The sequence below is a fragment of the Dermacentor variabilis genome, chromosome 3, assembly GCF_050947875.1.
Source record: "Dermacentor variabilis isolate Ectoservices chromosome 3, ASM5094787v1, whole genome shotgun sequence".
Taxonomy (NCBI): domain Eukaryota; kingdom Metazoa; phylum Arthropoda; class Arachnida; order Ixodida; family Ixodidae; genus Dermacentor; species Dermacentor variabilis.
In genome coordinates, this window is record NC_134570.1 from 145,886,890 (window position 1) to 145,905,979 (window position 19,090).

Sequence of the window (19,090 nt, forward strand, 5' to 3'; positions counted from 1 at the left end):
TAGATAGATAGATAGATAGATAGATAGATAGATAGATAGATAGATAGATAGATAGATAGATAGATAGATAGATAGATAGATAGATAGATAGATAGATAGATAGATAGATAGATAGATTCAGGTAAATGAGCATTATGGCCCACTCAATTTCACTGCGGCACTTTTATGACGAGACGGGCGCATTGCTCTTTCAACCACGTCCACACTGATAGACGCAGTAAGAAGAATGGGAGCTTAGAATCACTGAGCGCAATGCAATTACCGCTGCTAGCATGTCCTGCCTGGAGCTCGCCGGAATACTCGAAAGCATTTATGGCAGAGCCATAAAGAGGGCCCTCAATACCTCCTCATATTCCTCCTGCCATGTTTCCTCATGGTACTGTTGAAGTCTCTCATGCAGATGAGCAACAACACTACTCCGTGTTTTCAGCACTCTACTTTCTGCAGTTGCTGTTTGATGGTGTAGAAGAACCAAGCGCAGTTAAGAGCAGAGGGCTTTTTTTACGTCTCTTGACTTGAGATACTCCTCCGCTTCAAACACCTCTTTCGCATTACTTAAGTCGTACCCACTACTCGCCCAACTCTAAATCCAGCGACGCGCCAGAAAAAGAAAAGTTTGTCATATGTGCCCCTCCCACTCTGTGAACAAGTGGCCGTGGTCACAAAGAGGGATAACCTAACGGCCATCCCACCACCTCGGGCTTCCTGATCCGCCACTATTTCACTTCGGCTGAGCCACCCCCTATAAGGTCTATCACCAGCCTACTCCTCCAGTCGAACCCACTGGGTCCTCCCGGCCGGTTGCTCTGATGTTGCTAGGACGACCCTCTAACTTTCTCCCTCCTGCCGTCTCTCTCATTTACTCCCATCGCCCGCACCCTGCTCGCGCGGAGCCATGCTCCCGCATGGGTTGCATAAGACAGTGCTAGCCTTGCCTCCTTTCCCCACAAGAACCACTTCTCTCTCCCTTGAAGAGGTGGTCAGACGGAGGTATTAACAATGGGAGCCGGTTTGATCCTTGTGATAGCAACTGTGTTTTCACGCCCATTGTTCAGGATTGTGAAATGGTGTTGAGAACGTTTGATAACGGATAAAGTAACGTCGTAGTGCAGCTGATGAGAACGACGAGGCGTGTAAACAGCGATAAAAGCGTAAGAGGATGTTGGCACGTTTGTGTTTGTGTACAGATTAAAAACACTAAACGCGACGTCCAAAATTTTTACGCACGCAAAATCAGTGACGGAGATCTGACTGACCTGTCGTAAATACAACTGCCGTGGGAACTGTCTTGTGACTGTTCATGCCTTTTTGCCTTATCTGTTACTTTCGAGCTGCCATTTTCACTTTTAGCTACGTCTTTCTTCTACCTCCATTAAATTGTTTTCTATTTTTTCCGTTCTCAACATGCATGAATTCTTAACAACATTTACATATGAAAATTCATGCTTCCAGACTATTCAAAACCGGCCTGTATTTCTTTTCCGTGGGGATTACTTCCTTGGTAGAGAATTCTCAGCTGTTGAAATGCGTAGCATCCCGATTTCCAAATAGTATATGGCATCCTACGATTGTGTCAATGCTGTGCACAAACTTGAATATTACCTTCCCTGACCTTTACTAGTTCAGCCTAATGGCACCCACCGCTGCAGGGTAGCGGCAGTGGCGCTGTAGTGGAAAATACAATATTGTTGCGTGATAGGACATGAGGCGTGACTATTTACAACGTCTTTACACTGAGGTACACAGCAGCAGCAACCGGTATAGTGGACAGCCTACACACCAGACATACCTGTCTTCATTGTCGTCTGCAGCCAGGCAGAATGTTTCTCTCGGATTGTGTTCGCGTCGTAATATGACCACCGCTGTTGGGAGCGCCGTCTTGGTGCACTTTAAACATTGATGTTAGGAGGGCGGTAAGCTTTCAGTCGGCTGACGTGAACTATTTCACTGCGACAGCCTAGCGCGGGCGATCTGACGCGTGTGATCGGCACGCGTTATGGTATCATGTGCATATATGCTAGGCGGCACTGTAACATTCGTTAGTAGGCTGTCCAGTGGTAACGCCGGTTCACGGCCAAAGCGCATATAAAAGGGTGAATAAGCGGCTGTCTCCTGTCGTGACGAACTGTGAGAGCACGTCCGTGAGGGTCCGATTTACGCGCAATGTGACGCCATTTGTTTCGGGATGAAAGGAAAATGGTAAACTTGTCCTGCGCTGAGGACGAGCCCAACAGATTCTCGATTACTCAGGGCAAAAATACGAACTCAGCAATGCAAACTCAGCAAAATCACCGACAAGCTCTAAACCTACGCGGAAAAATGTTTCGAGGCCTGGTAACGTCGGACAGACCTGGCGAGACCGTGCCAAAAGATGCGATGCCAGACGCGGTTTTGCTTGTGAGATACGCCATGGTGATCGGCATTTGGTTCGTCGTGAAACTCATGCAGGACTGTTGAACGCAGATGTTCGGGGACATCGAGAAGCAGCTTAAAGTCACCTGGCTGGACGTTACGATGGTAAATTCTGCTGCTCAAGAGAAGGAACATAAGCACGGAGGAGTCGTTAGGAGTACATTCGAGACGGTCAATGAGCGATCGCAAGAAAGCACCACGACGTTGTTCGTCATGAGTCTGGAGAAATTTAGACATAGACAGGATGCAGGGGCTAGGCTTGATGTATGATAAATCTGGTTGGTCAACAGGGTAGCTGGACAAGCCGTCCGCATTCAGCTATAGGCGGGTGCTGAGGAACAGTACTCGTGAAGACGCAGCGCCGAATGACCAAGTGAACACAAGTGAACAGAGCCAACAGTGAGGAAAGCCAACAGAGAGCGTGATGGTCAGTGAGAAAACGCCAAGGTCGACCTTACAAGATGGGACGGAATTCGGTAACCGCCCAGACATGAGCAAGGCATTCCCGTTCTGTAGTAGATTAGTTGCATTTAGATTTCAATAGGAGATGACTCGAGTGCCCAATACCACGATCAATGTTTCGTTGGTTTCGCGACGAAACTGCACCGATGCCGTGACCACTAGTGTCCATGGGGGAAGCTGGATCAAAATGTGCAAAAATAAGTGGAGTAGTTAGAACGGTGATGAGCTGAGAGAAGGCGCCAGCTTGTCGATGTCCCCAAGAAGACGGGACGTCTGGTTTGAGAAGGTCATGAGCGCACGTGCGAGTGCAGTAAAGCTTTTCACGTAGCGGCGAAACTAGGAGCACAGCCCCACGAAACTAAGAACATCATGAGCAGAGTGTGGAACGGGGACGTTCATGACAGCGCGTACTTTTGCAGGTCTGGCCGGACACCGGAAGCGTCAACAAAGTCGCTCAGCACAGTAACTCGATGAAAAACAAAATGGAAGTTCGAGAAATTTAGCTGGAGACCAGCTCGTCGAAATATTTTTGATGGTCGAAAGCTGGTCGAGGTGTGTTGCGAAAGCGGGTGTGATTATTACGTCGTCTGGGTCGACGTCCTAACACTTAACGCAGGGCGTCCTTCATCAAGGTAGCTGACACGTTGAAGAGACCGAAAGGCATGACCCTGAGCTAGCAAAGGCTGTCAAGGGTCACGAAAGCGGTCTTCTCCCGATCTATGTCATCTGCAGCAATGTGCCTGTAGCGTGAGCGAAAATCAGATCAAAAGAAGGTGGCATCGTGGAGGCTGTTGAAGGCGTAGTCAATACGTGGAAGAAGGTGCGCGTCCTTCTCGGTAATTTTGTTAAGGTGCCGGTAATAAATGCAGAAACGCCAGGAAGGTCTTTCTTCTTTACTGAGACGACGGAGGAGGCCTAAGGACAAGATAATGGTTCCATGATATCCTTCGCAAGTATTTCGGCCACTTAGAGAATCACTTCAGCTCTGAGCGCAAGCATGATAAGGCTGACGGTGAATCGGCAAAAAGTCGGCGTTGTCGACGCATGTGTCACAGTCTTCGTCTGGCCCAGGGGTCATTCACGGATGTCGGAAATGTCGCTGTGTGAGACAAAAACCGGGCAGAGAGCTTCGGTTTGGTCATGTGAAAAGTCTCATCTCAACATTTTTCGAGAAATGGTGTCGTCCGAACTAGCTGACAGCGTAACTTCAGCATCATTACCATCAGTTATGGCGACAACCTTCACATCATTGTCTGTTATAGCCGTGAGTTAGGCAGGCGTCATATTGTGGAGCAAGACCTGAGGGGTCCGACCAAAATTTAAAAGCGGGATGAACACACAACTAGCTTCTAATATGGCGATTGTATGTGGCACAGAAGCATTACACGTCAGACGTAAGTCAGTAATGGGGGTGATGATATAGTCGCCGTCAGCAGCGGGAATGCTTAACGACAAACACATGTTCGTGACGGATCGAGGCGGCAGGTGAACAAAGGTAGTGGGGATTAAGCGGCTGGAGGCTGTGCCACAGGCAGCTGATAGATGAGGAAGGTCAAAGCAGAGTGTATCTGAAGAACAATCAATTATTGCCGAGTATGCCGAAAGAAAGTCAACGCCAAATATAAGGACGTATGGGCTGTGAGCAAGGACAACAAAAATAACAACAGTTTGAGGACCTGCAATGCTGACACAGGCAGTGCACATTCCCATCACTTGAACAGCACCACCATCCGCAACACGTACAGTCTTGTCATCTACGGCGTCATAATCGCAGGCGGCAGCTTAAAGGGGCGCCCATAATAGGTAGTTGTGCGCCAGTATCGATGCGGGCGGTTACAGAAACATCTTTTACTTTTACTTCTAGGAGGCTATGGTGAGTAGGAAGCTTCAGTAGAGGATTGGCAGGGGATGATGGCATTGAAAGTTCCCCTCCATGAGGTACACTATCTAGTTTTTCGGCTGCGAGCGTCCAGAGAATGTCGGCGACGAAAAGCGGCGAGGTAGGGGTGAGCAGGATTGGTGGCGTTGTGATGACGGGTAGCGGCAGAAGCGGCGAACAGGAGGACTGGCGTCAGACGTAAGAAGCGCGTATAAGGGCGACGAATAGTAAGTAGTTGAAGGAGTAGCTGAACCTCTCGAAGGAGTAGGCCGCATGGAGGTCTGGAAGGTCTGGCGAGGCGTGTAGTTGGAATGGCCACGGCAATAACGAATATAGTGCTCGGTGTTATAAACGAAGAAGCAGGTCGGCTGATTGCCGGGCATTTTCCATTCTGTAGGATTCCGCAAAGGCCATGGAGAGGTGTAGAATGGTCGAGTGATGCGTGTGGAATGACGCCGATGATCATGACGAGTCAGTGAATACGCTGTTAGAAGGCCCAGATTGACAAACTCCTACCTGACTACAGCCTAGAGAGACACGGATGGCGAAGATGAGTGGTTGAGCACGGGAGGCTGAAAAAGATGCTGGACAGGCAATCTAAATCTCGCGACGAACAATGTACGTGACGTTCTCATAGGTAGGCGGCTTGCGAACAACCACACGAAGAAGCTGTGGCCGCATTGGGCAGCCGTGTGAATATCGGCCACTATTTCATAATGGTGCCGAGGTCATCAACGTTTCTATAAACGACCAGGCTAAAAGCATCGTTGCCATACTTTTCAGCACATGAGAAGCGTTCTAGGACTCAGGCGTGTGCTCGTCGACCAGGTGGCAAATAGAGACAATACCCTGAACGAAAACAACTTACGGCTCGCCAAATGTCTGTGCGTGACTCGCCAGTTTATTCTGCGCAGCAAATTGCCGACCAGTGCTGTCTTCGGAAAGCTTGTGGATCTCCTCTTTGAAAAAGTCCCCGCTTGTAACGTCAGCATCTTCTGTCTCCAACCACACCCGTGGTGGGTCATCGAGGTAAGAAAGCACGTTGGCGAGCATAAGCGGCTGGCCCAACCTGTAGCTGGCGCTGATTAGTTCATAAAGGTTGAGCCATTTGTCGACGTAAACCCCATCCTAGCCAAAAAACACGACAGGATCCCGTGTTGGAGGGAGAACTGTGTCGGTGGCAGCCACAGGAAAGGGAGGTGGCGAAGGCAATGTCCCGGCAGCAAGTGACATAGTGGGCGCGGTGATGAGGCAGGCGTTACAGAGCTCTTTGATGGTTACATGGAGCAACTAATACCTCCACCACTGAGATGTTACGTAAAACGACACGAGGCGTGGCTATCTACAGTATATTTACTCGGAGGTACACAGGAGGAGCCTAGATTGCGGACAGCCTGCCTACGAAATGCCCGTCTTCTTCGTCATCTGTTCAAGGCAGAATGCGCCACTCGTATTATGTTGGCATCGTAACAATATCATTGTTTATAGTTCTTATCTTTAACCAGTCTGTTTCATAGTAATAGGGACAACATTCATATTGTGCAAAAACCGAAACTTGGTAGTCCAGGGGTTATACGGGAATTCTGCGAAATTGGCTAGAGATTAGCAGCCTATATAATGAAGCACGCTCATAGACCGTAAAGCTAGAAGAGCGTTGAGTTGCCGATGTAAAGCACAGACGGAAGGCACAGATACAGCCAGGCAAGAAAGACTCGCAACTGAATTTATTTAAGCATAAATCATCCCGCAACGGTGTACTGCGCATACGCCTGAACCATTTCCCTTCTGAGCAACACGTACAAAGCAATTAATAAGTGGGTCTACCGTGAGAAAGATAATGTGCCGAAATGTAGACAGGAATCATATCCAGAAACATACAGATGCGTTACTTAAAAGGGACGTAGTTAAACCTAGTTTAAAACATGGCGCCTGGACCCAAATAAAAAGCTATCAAACTGTAAGAAGCATAGAGAAGGGGGTGAAGTAAAAGGTGGTACATCTAAAAATACCAAGTTGTCAAACGGTTAATTACTTCCCTGCGAGATGTACAGAGCTTACAATAATGCACAAATCTGCTGAGACACCTATTCGTCAAGCCTCAAGAATCTCCTTCTCCAACCCGCCCCTGTCTCTGCTAATCACCTTGGCATCACCAAAGAGGGAAGAGCAGCCGCACTTCCTGCAGTGCACTGAAAGGTGCGCTGCCTTATTTGGAGCCTCCAGAAACGTGGAAGGCTCTCCCAATCTGTTCTAAAAAGCTCCCCATCTGCTTTATATAGAATAGACTCGTAGGCCCTATACTCATATACCTAAGGTGTTCCCAAAATTCTATGCAAAACGTCTAACCATTATGTGGAAGAAATAAAAATCAAATAGACAGAAAAAGAGGAAAGCTGAATACCGGGTATCAAGGGTATCATAGGGGCATCAAGAGAATTCATTGTAAAGTCCTAAGAAAACGGGCTAAGGAGCAAGAGGTCAAAACTAACATCAGCTGTAGAAATAGTTCAGAATATATGTCGGCAGAGTTGTCAGAATGCAATCAGTTGTGATTAACGAATAGTCTCTGGCGGAAACACTAAATGCAAGTATATGTAAAAAAACTTGAATAAAGGCGGATGAATCGAAGTAGATTTCATCATCAGCATCATCAACAGCAGCCTGGTTATCGTTCACCATCGTTTATCTACTCTCCTCAGTACATGTCCTGCCCATGTCCTGCCCCCCCCCCCTTTAATTATCTTGCTTTCAACTAAGATGTCATGAACTCGCGTTTGTTTCCTCACCCAATCTGCTCTTTTCTTATCCTTAACGTCACACCCATCACTCTTCTTTCCATAGCTCGTTGCGTCGTCCTCAATTTAAGTAGAGACCTTTTCGTAAGCCTCCAGGTTTCTGCCCCGCAAGTGAGTACTGGTAAGACACTGTCGTTATACACTTTTCTCTTGAGGGATAATGGCAACCTGCTGATCACGATCTGAGAAAGCCTGCCAAACGCACCCCAGCCCATTCTTATTCTTCTGATTATTTCAGTATCATGATACGGATCCGTGGTCTCTACCTGCCCTAAGTAGATGTATTCCCTTGCCACTTCCAGTACCTCGCTACCTATCGTAAACTGCGGTTCTCTTCCGAGACTGTTAAACGTTACTTTAGTTTTCTGCAGAATAATTTTCAGACCCACCCTTCTGCTTTGCCTCTCCAGGTCACTGCGCATGCATGGCAATTGGTCCCCTGAGTTACTAAGCAAGGCAACGTAATCAGCGAATAGCAAGTTACTAAGGTATCCTCCATTAAGTCTTATCCCGAATTCTTCCGAATCCAGGTCTCTGAACACCTCCTGTAAACACGTTGTGAATAACATTGGAGAGAGCGTATCTCCTTGCCTGACGCCTTTCTTTATTGGGATGTTGTTGCTCTCTTTATGGAGGACTATGGTGGCTGTGGAGCCGCTATATATATCTTTCGGTATTTTTACATACTGCTCGTCTAGACCCTGATTCCGTAATGCCTCCATGACGGCTGGTGTTTCGACTGAATCAAACGGTTTCGGGTAATCAATGAAAGCAATATATAAGGGTTGTTTATGGGGCTCTTGCATTGCTCAGGGGGCGCTGCCAAAATCGTGCTAAAAAGCACCCTCTATCCTGACCTGGGTAGTACCAAGCTCGGCCGTCTGCTTCGGATAGCACGTTTACAATATGAACCCACCACTTTCCGTTTTGTTGTACCACGGCTTGCAGCGAATATCGAGCGACAAGGATTTTTTTCAGTCGTGGCACGCTGCAGAAAGGCAATAAATTATGCAACGCCGAATACGTTTACGCCGTTCAAGAATTAACCGACAAAGTTTTAGCTCGGTGTGAATCGCGAGTGAAGCGAGTCACCTACGAAGTTGAACTTCTGGTAGGGTTTGCACGCTGCTAGATTCAGGCGCACAAACACGCGGAAATGCTTGCTATAAGTGAATTCATAGCAGCGATAAGGAGACATGTGTACGGAGCTGCTCTAGCCCACGACGGTACGCGCTGCGATGGCAGCGGTCTTTCAGCATGCCGCGATGTACGAACTGCTCGAGCGCACGATCGTACACACCGCGACGGCAGCGGTCTTTCGACATGCCGCGAAACAGCGGGCCTGCTGCAATCTTTGTTGCCTGCATAATAATAATATTTGGGGTTTTACGTGCCAAAACCACTTTATGATTATGAGGCACGCCGTAGTGGAGGACTCCGGAAATTTTGACCACCTGGGGTTCTTTAACGTGCACCTAAATCTAAGCACACAAGTGTTTTCGCATTTCGCCCCCATCGAAATGCGGCCGCCGTGGCCGGGATTCGATCCCGCGACCTCGTGCTCAGCAGCCCAACACCATAGCCACTGAGCAAACACGGCGGGTTGTTGACTGCATGCCGCTATACAAGTAGTTATTCCTGCGCCGTAGTAGCGGTCATCTGTCCCTTTAGCAACTGATAAATAACTGATGCAATGCATATGAGCTCGCAGTAACGTACGTGTGAATTGCGCTGCAGCGCGAGCTCGTGCGCTGCTCGCTTGATGTAGCTTTTAATGACAGCGCTCGAACATCGATGTTCTGCAATCAATACTACCTTGCTGCGCTGCCTCAACGTGCTGGCTTGAGTTCAAGGATGAGCGCATTTAAATCTCTAACCTGTGCTGCTCGTATATTCGTGTAGTGAATTGTCTTAGATTAAGCCCGACCATTTATGGTCAATTGGGTCAATTGTGCACACACCTGGTCTCACCACTTCGCACCAGTCGAACTGTTAAATGTTGCTGTGGCCGGGTCTCGAATCATGAATCATCAGCCATGCCTACTGCTATGTCGGTCTGCCGTAGGGACTGTAGGTGCAAAAGATCGAATTTTAGAACGCAGATAATCAAGCAAGCTTCAAGACAGGCGAAGTAGTCAACATGGCGCGAAGTTTCCCCTACCCTGCGTTACAAACTACAGTTATCCAGCGCGCCCGACGCTCCGCTTCGTGAGGCCTTGAAGGGAAGCGATAGAATCTGATGCTGGGATTCAGGCCTTCTTGTTCATGGCAGCCCACGACGCAGAAGTAACGACGGTGACGCTTTTTCGAGGCTGAGCTAGGTCTCTCCGGATTGGTGTCGCCGATTCCTTCTGCTTCCAGCACTACGTCTCACGGAGAGTCCGTTTTCGTTAAACTATATAGGCTGCGGCTAGCTCGCAGCGTGGTCGGCGCGGTCTGTGAGAAGTGACGAGCCTTTTCGCACTCGCAACAGGGCAGAAAAAACTGCGAATCGACGCAAAACTCGGGCTAGAAACGCGGTTCGCCACAGCCAGGGCTCATTACTACCCAAGCCGGTACTACCCACATAGCGTTTCGCGCGCCGCCACCAGGCGCCGCTACTATACCTCAAACTCCATCGCAAGACGCCCACATTCCGCACATTTCTCAGTCGCCTGATTGATCGTGTGAATATTGTCTATTGTTGAGTAGCGCAGCAAGGTTCCGGTACGCTCGAGGTCATGAAGCATTGCGCATACAGCGTGGCCAGTTTTTCTAGAACAATCTGCCCATCATCCTTCAACAAACCTGCTGCTACCTGATCCTCTCCAGCGGCCTTCCCCCTTTGCACAGCTCCCAAGGCTTTCTTTACTTCTTCCGGCGTTACTTGTGGGATTTCAACTTCCCCTAGACTATTCTCCCTTTCATTATCCTCGTGGGTGTGACTGGTACTGTATAAATCTCTATAGAACTCCTCCGCGAGTTGAACTATCTCAACCATATTTACAATGATACTGCCGGCGTAGCCTCTTAACGCATACATCTGATTCTTGCCTATTCCTAGTTACTTCTTCACTGCTTTTAGGCGTCCTCTGTTCCTGAGAACATGTTCAGTTCTATCCATATTATACTTCCTTATGTCAGCTGTCTTACGCTTGTTCATAACCTTCGAAAGTTCTGCCAGTTCTATTCTAACTGTACGGTTAGAGGCTTTCATACATTGCCCTTTCTTGATGAAATATTTTGTCTCCTGCGATAGCTTACTGGTATCCTGTCTAACGGAGTTGCCACCGTCTTCTGTTGCATACTCCTTAGTAATGCCCATATGACGGTCGTTAGTTGCTTCAACACAAGGCCCTTTTCCTTAGTTAAAGCCGAATACCTGCTCTGTAGCTTGATCCGGAATTCCTCCAGCGGAGGTGGGTGTCCAAGGCGTCCCCGTAGTATTAGACCTTCCAGGATTAAACGAGATTCATGATCGCCCACTTTAGTGGTTCACGTGTTTTCGCGAACAATCTAATTGTACCTGCGGTACACTGAATCCGCATCAGAAGACACCTGCTGCGCAAGTGTTCTAAAGCGCCCTACCAGCTCTGACTGCATTGTTGCTCCTAAAGCCTTGTGGAACGTTTGCCCACGTGGGCAGGAGAAATTTGCAGTTGTCGAAGGAATGTTGTGGGCCCAGTTAAAGCACAGACAGGCTGCCCCAACTTTTTGGTCGCGTTCTGTGCCACCGAAATATAGATCGCCTGGGGTCGCCGCGTAGACTTGTTTCATCCTAACACTTTCGTGGTGATAGCGTAATCACCGCAAAGCTTTACTAAAAACCTGAGCTCGGCACATCATCTCCAGTTTGAGCAGTTGTCGAGCCAGTGCAGAGCACCACCAAGGCGGATGCAATGAAAACACACAAAGGGACAAAGGAAAGAGTCACCCGCCCTGAACAGTGGGGTGCGCTTCCGAGTGCATAAGCTGTGGCGTCTTCACCTCGAATTTAGCAGCCCTCGATACCTTCCTCAACTGCTGATGCAAAACCGACCTGATCACCACGTGATTATTGTTTTGCAGTCTCTGATGGAGATCATGCGCGTCCTGCTCGACAACATCAAAGCGTCGGCCACTGACCCGTGCCCGACGCTGTCAGTCCACTGCTTGAAGCTCTGGAGTGAAGTCGTTTCCCGGGCCGAAGCCGTTGTTTCATGATGCCTAGAACGCGTCTTTATTTAAGTGGAATGCCAGAAGGTTCAAGTAGCGCAAGTCTGAACTACCATCGTCTTTTCTCAAGCGCATAAGTTTTCTTCGCTTGCACGGGAAACACATTCACTGAATACCTGTCTACAGTTATGACTCAACTACACCGAATAGTTCCGGTACACAGTAAGCTGTACCGACGAGAGGAGTAAACCAACGCTTGAAGGCTTTGCATTCCAAAACGTCTACCGTAGCAGAACTCGCGGTTCTCCGCGGTTTGTTTCAGATGGTCAACACGGATGGTCCTGGAAATTGGTTGTCCTTTGCGACAAAAAGGTGGCATTTCAATGTATGTAATCGTTCCTAGCACCTGGAACTCATCACCGAGCGACGTGGGAAATCCGTTAACCTAACCAGCACGGAAATGTACAAGAGATACTTACACAGGATATTTTTTCACTGGGTACCCGATCATTGCAGAATCACTCTAAATAATGATGCACACAGGCTGTCCGAATATCCCACAAAGGAGACTACTGCGTCCGCTTCCACTCCTTAGGACAGACGCCCTGAGATAGCTTCGCTTTCTAGTAAGCGCACTGTCGGTATCCCAGTGCAATATAACGCATGTAAAGCGCACCAGACAGCATAAACTGAACCCTTCTCACAAACTTAGATCTCTGCCCGGGCTGTACGGACGCAAGATATTGTTTCTCGGCCAGTTGTGGTTGGGACCTGCACTCGGGAGACCTTATTAACTACTTACTAGATTATGCGGCAGAGATGCATGTTATATCTGTGACCAGGAGAACATAAATCTCTTATTCTGCCACATGCCACAGTCCTTGATTTTACATACAAACACGATAAATGCCCAATGAACTGTGCGGACTACATGATTGTTACCTGCCTGTACTGGCCTTACTGAAACATCTTCCGCACCGACCGTCAGCCCAGAGGGCATTCAAGTCATTTTTGCGCTTTTTGAACATGATTGGCTCGGGCGAACGCTTTCGACAGCCTGGTGCAGTCCGCACATTGGCGCGCATTCGCCGCCTTCCACTCTGTATTTTTTCTATACCCCCTTTTCCTTCCCCAAGTGCAGGGTAGCCAAAAAGACGTCTTCCTGGTTAACGTCTCTGCATTCTCTTTTTATTTTCTCTTTCTCTTTCCCGTTTTCAATCTATACAGCTTCTAATAACTAGATTCGAGGACGACTGCTTTTCACAGGATGTCGACTCAAGTGAAAAGCATTCTTCTCAGTGACTATCGTGTCATTCGTTCTGGCAAATACTGGCGGTAAAGATCACTTTTCTTCTACTTCCTTGGATAGCCAATCACATCCATGACACGTCATACAGTTGGAAGCACCAGGTGTCAGAAGCTCTGCGGTCATTGTAAGGTCCTGGACAATCCATGCACATGGATGGATCGGCTGTTTTCCTACTGTCTTTGTTGAAAATGAATTGCTTGCAATTTGCGTTTTTTTTTCTCAATGACAGCGTAATTGTGGAATCTGACCATCTCTAGTATTCAGTTCGAATATTTCTGACGCCCACCTGGCCAGAAGTCATCACGGCCGTCATTTGCGAGGAAGAGAGAAAACTTGCTCATTGGCACCAAGAACACCATGCCGCCTGAAGACTCCCCGGATGGTAGATTCATCTGTCTCCGCAGAAAGAGACCCAGCAGGAAGAATGTCTTTGCGAATGAGCAATGCAGTCGAGCATGGTAACTCTGAAGTCAAGGCCTGAACACTGACCTCACACCATCGTCTTGGTTCCCGAGTAATCCTCCAGCAACCTCCGATTATTGAACAGGCATGCATTATGTTTTTCTTGGAAGGTATCGTCCCGAATGAATGTGAGGACATTCAGATACATACGCCGAAAATGTACTCGCAATCGAAGTTTCCAACGAGAGTTCGCTGGAACAATTGCCACAAATCACGAAGTGAGGGAGCCTCAAAGTGCGTTCCTACATCGCTATGAACGATGTTCCACGGCGAGTGTAATTTATTACATTGGAGTGACCATTCTCAATGCGGACTTGTCAATACTCGTCAAAAGAACAATTGAGGGTATTGTCATCACGCAAGTGAGCCGCCTTGGAACCACGTGTTTCGTCAAAGGGATTTTCAAAGGACATTGTGCGCCATCATACGTCAAATTCGGTCACTTCCGGCAACCTGTACGGCGATACCAGCAAAAGCCTCTACAATGCCATCAGTGTTTTAGACTTGGAAATTTAAAGTGGCTCTGTGCGAACTCCTTACTGTGTCACCGGTGGGTTGAACCTCATCATGAAGACACTTGCTGGGCTACTATCATGAAGTGCGGCAACTCTAATGGTTGTCATTCTGCCTCGCCTATAGGCTGCCCTCGCATCAACGAAAAGCTCGCAGTTCTCAAGAAAATGTTTCGGGACAATTCGTCTCACAGGGGGACCGTGCTAAAAAACGCAGTGCTTAAAAACAGAGTGCCACGAAAGGATAGTGGCCCTTCTATTGTTAAAAAAGAAGTTATTGGGTTTTACGCTCCAAACCCACTTTCAGATTATGAGGTACGCCGTAGTGGAGGACTCCGGAAATTTTGACCACATGGGGTTCTTTAACTTGCAGTTAAATATAATTACATGGGTGTTTCCGCATTTCGCCCCCATTGAAATGCGGCCGCCGTGGACGCGATTTGATCCCGCAACCTCGTGCGGCCCTTTCACTGTAGCACCCACATTCTCCATTTAGGCCACGAAAGGCCTGAATTGCACAAATGAGTCAGCTGAAAAGAGACATTATCCAAAAGAAGAGTCTGCGCTTCCGAGCGAGATTGTCAAGGCTTCAAGGAGCCTATTGCTGGCGCTGATGCCACGCCCAAAGTAGGTCGTGAAGTACTTTTAACGCTTCGTTCCCTCATAGATGCCATTCGAGCCTTTTTGCCGAACCTTGGCACCATGCCTGCCCAAAGTTCACTGAAAATACTGGACGCCCTAAGCCCAAAGCTTGAATCTATCGAATAGAGACATTGCCAACCACCACCCATCATTTCTAGAAGTCAAGGCTGCGTCAATTATACACTGCAATGTAAGAGGACTAGAGTCACGGATTTCTGACGTTCGCATGTTTTATATGTTAATAACTCCTCAGTCATTGTAATCTTGAAAACAAGAAAGATTATCGGGATATGAGTGTGGTAGGACCACAACAACGGCATCCATGCAGCAATGTCTGTGTTTTTATTCATAGTGAACTACCATAAGTTCGCCAGCCGATTCCGCCTCGCAAGGACCATCAATATGTTTGAATAACAGCTAAAAAAGGGCAAACTCATGTTTACACTTACAGGCGTTCATCGATCGCATTCAAGTAATTTGGATTCCAAAGGCTTAAAAAATAACGGTATGTCATGCTCCATCGGTCATCATCGGAGATTTTAATGCGTACCATAAAGCACGTGGAAGCACAAAGACAAATGCAAGAGGGTAAATACTACCAAGCATCACCTGCAACCATGGCACTTTCAATCCCGAATGAGAGCAGCTCTACGACCTTACAAGGCGCGAATTATGACAGCTGTCTTTACCTAGCTTTCGTCTCCAGCTCTTTCACAAGATGTGTTAAATTGTTTTTATTTATCCAGATCCACGGTCAGTGAACATGCGCACGTACCTTGTCGCAAACGATGTGCGGAACACCATTCGATTATTTATTGATTGCACTACTTTTGACTTTGACATATAAGATGCTGGTCCAGAGGGCTTATACTCTGGATTTGAGAAAACACTAAGGGTACAATGCAAGACGCCACGTGCATGCTCCCTGCTTCGTCTTACACACGAGTTCGAGCGACTGCGCGCACTCTATCGCCGTGCGGAGTGACGATACACCGGGGCAAAATCCATCCACGATCGTACGGTAGCCGGACGAATTCAAAAGAAAATCCAGTTTCGCATTGGTAGATTGGCACGTAAACGTTGGACAATGCTTTGCCACTTACAAGAATGCCGGAAGCCACTTTGCCGCATCTAGAGAACCCTACGTGGTCTGCGTTCCGTCCATGATTATATTGCGCTTAGCGTTACACTTTTCGTCCGTGTAACACTAAGCGCAATATAATCATGAACGTCTACCAAGTAGCCCCGTTCATTACTTTACTAAATGCGTTCCGTCCGTGAACAACACTTCCCGTTCAAAGCACTGGTGCTTTTCCAGTGGCGGCTGTATGTTGATATTGCAGAAGACTTTCTTGAAAGGATCGCAGGTCAAGCACACTGTCCAGGCTCTCCTGCACCCAGTGAAATCTTTGCTTCGCATGACTGCTGCATGTACCGTCCTTTCACAGTGAATGAATTCGAGGGGACTCTTGCTCTATTCAGGCATTCTTCATCCGCGGGACCAGAGGGAATATTGTTGCGTAGGAAGACGCCGACGATAAGCTATATACAAGTATATTTACAAGGTAATACGCCGCACTTGGCCAAGAGGAAACAGCCCGCGCTAGCCTCTAATCGTCGTCATCGTCTTCCCCCTGCTCGCCTCTTTGTCATCGCAAATACTGTTCCGTTGCACTGCCCCCGGCGGTAAAAGCGCCGTCCCGGAGCGACTAAACGCCGGACTCGGAAGCAGCGTAGTAGGCCTTGAACCTACTGGCGTGCCTAACATCCCTAGATGCTAGAGTAGAGATGCCATGCGGCATTTCCTGTGCTATGGACTCTTTACCCAATTTTGTTTTCTTTAACCCCTACGTAGCTGTATTCCCATGTCTGGAATCTGTGAAGTGAACGTATAACGAAGTAAATAAATAAAAAAATGAATTCTCCAAGTAGATAGACCGTTATTTCAGCAATGGTTGCAGCTCCATGCCAGATGCCGTATTACTGTCGTCATCATTCATCGCCCAAGATGAGCAAAACTGCAGATAGATGGTGCTGCTATACTACAAATTCGACTGGAAAAGCCTGGAGTAACAGGTTGCGCAGCCCCTTCCCATGTTTCTCTAGGCATGTGACGTTGACGACGACCTGGTAACATAGCCTGCAAAGGGCTACCAGGTGACTTCAAGACCACGCTGGGGAAAGCACGCGAAGCCGGGGACCTACTCCTGCTCAAGTCATATTCCATCACCGAATCACTTGTTTAGCACAAATTCATGTGTTGTGCCTCTGTTGTTGCCAGGCCCACAAAAGGTCATGCGGCATCACCTCTCAGGAAGAACTTCAAGTAGTTCAACTTGTCCGCCACTGTGAGGCTTGCGTTGCGATGAGTCACCTCAGTTATACCCTCCCAAAGGTCTGTCCATCGACACAGGTCTTCCGCAACGAGAGACATGGCAAGCTTAAGTATCTTAGCTACAGATGTCCCAGAAGGATTGCCTAAGGACAACTTCTGAACCTTCGGCTCTGAGGACGTGCACTGCAAAAGCATTGTCGCTGGCTCAGACGCTCACTCTAGGTGCGAGCAGCATTGTCCTCGTCCTCCACAACGGTGCAGTGCGGATTATGTTTGCCTACCGGCCGTGGTGCACCACTTTTCCACATCATGATAGAAAATGGTGCTGCGGCCAGTAGAACAGTGCTCGAGTGCCCATAGCCGCCCGTACGCAGAGTAAACTAGAGACCTGCTTAAGGATATCCCTGCCGTTGAATTCAGTTTTGATGTGAATATCAAATGTTATTCTAAGCAGTGCAAGCAAAGCCCGATGGGAAGTTATACTATCGTAAGAAAGCATGAAATGCTGCAAATATTTTTCTAGCCTCTACCCAAGTACAGGTGCCGGGTTATATCAGAGTTTTAGGCTGCGAACTAGCAACAAGCACGTAGTTCTCTTATGGATTCGGTGTAGCAAAGTATCGCTTGACTGAAATAAATCATGAGGTACAAGGTCAAGAAGCAATTAAGACACAGTCTATGACATATGCCACAATGGGGCACTCTGGATGAGATTTTGGCATCTTGGGGTTCATTAGTTGGACCTAAACCGGTGTAAACAAACGTTCTGCCCATTCCGACCGTATCCTAATACTGCCTCCACCGCAGTTCCTGAAACCCGCGACCTCATCATCGGCGGCGGAATGATGATCACCGAACCGTCACGGCGAGTAAGAACCGTTCAGAGCCAAGATGTTCCATTTCGAGTTGAGCTTACTGTTCCCATTAAAGGGAAGCTGAAAGGTTTTCCAGAAAAAATGAGTGAACATCTGTACATTATGGTTTTCAACCCTCCGGATTCGAATATCGTATCGAAATTGAGCCAAAGAAAGCGCAAATATATTTTATTTCGACGAAAAGTGCAGCAGCGGACACGCCCAGCTCGCGCGTCTCGTTTCCGCCTGTGATTGGTCGGTGCGCCTCGTGACGTCAACTCTGCCGCTGCCGACCGCTGCCGCTACACATGAAGCGCGGTACCAGGTAGTTTGGTGCTGTTTTTCTGAGACGGTAATGGAAAATTTAGAGAGACTGCGTTTTTCTGAGGAGTTCGGCGTTACTCCCTACATGTACGAGCCGATTGCGAAGAGCCTGCCTCTCGAAGAAGCAAACGATGCTGGTGCGAGCAATGCTTTCGACGCGAACAAAAGCAAAGTCTTGGGATCTCCTCGTGTTGGAAATGCTCTTTGGTGAGTATGTTTTTTGCAAAGCGATCTAGTGATCTCGCCGATCTTTCGCCGATCTAGTGAGCTCGTTTCCGCTCAAACAACTGTAGTGTTGTGTTCCTGCATGCCTCCTCGTGGAACGTAAGCGGGGATGCGATCGTCGGCATTTGTGCGCTGTCCAAAGCTGTCGGCAATCTACAAAGACGGTTTAAACGCGTGAAAAGCTTCCCGGTTCATGCAGTACGTGTAGCGACCTTCATCTGTTGACTACCACTCATGTTGACTACCACTCACGTTAATTACCACTCACGTTGACTACCACGCACGTTGACTACCACTCTACATACACGCAGACGCACCAACAAAGGAATGCAGGGTTGATCGAAGCATATTACGATGGCACGCACGCAGAAACAAGCGCGGTCAGGCACGGTCGCGGACGCTGCGAAGGAACGAAGCAGAGTTGACGTCACAACACCGCGGTTTCCGGTCTCCGCTCCGCTCGCTCACTCAAAGGGGGGTGGAGCTACAGCGCAATTTCAACCGACGATTACGTCGCTCCTAATTGAAAAAAAAACCAAATTTTACCTACATGGTTTATAAGGTTCCCGCATCCGTATGTGAGCGTCTTATTGAATTCGACAGACTCTTCAGCTTCCCTTTAAATAAGGCATTGATTTCTATTTTCTTTTTAATGCTTCGTAACAAAATCCTTACTTTCTTAGAGGCGTTAGCTGAAGCTTTTGTCTATTTCAACAAAAAGCCAATGTATCTTTCCTGCAGAATT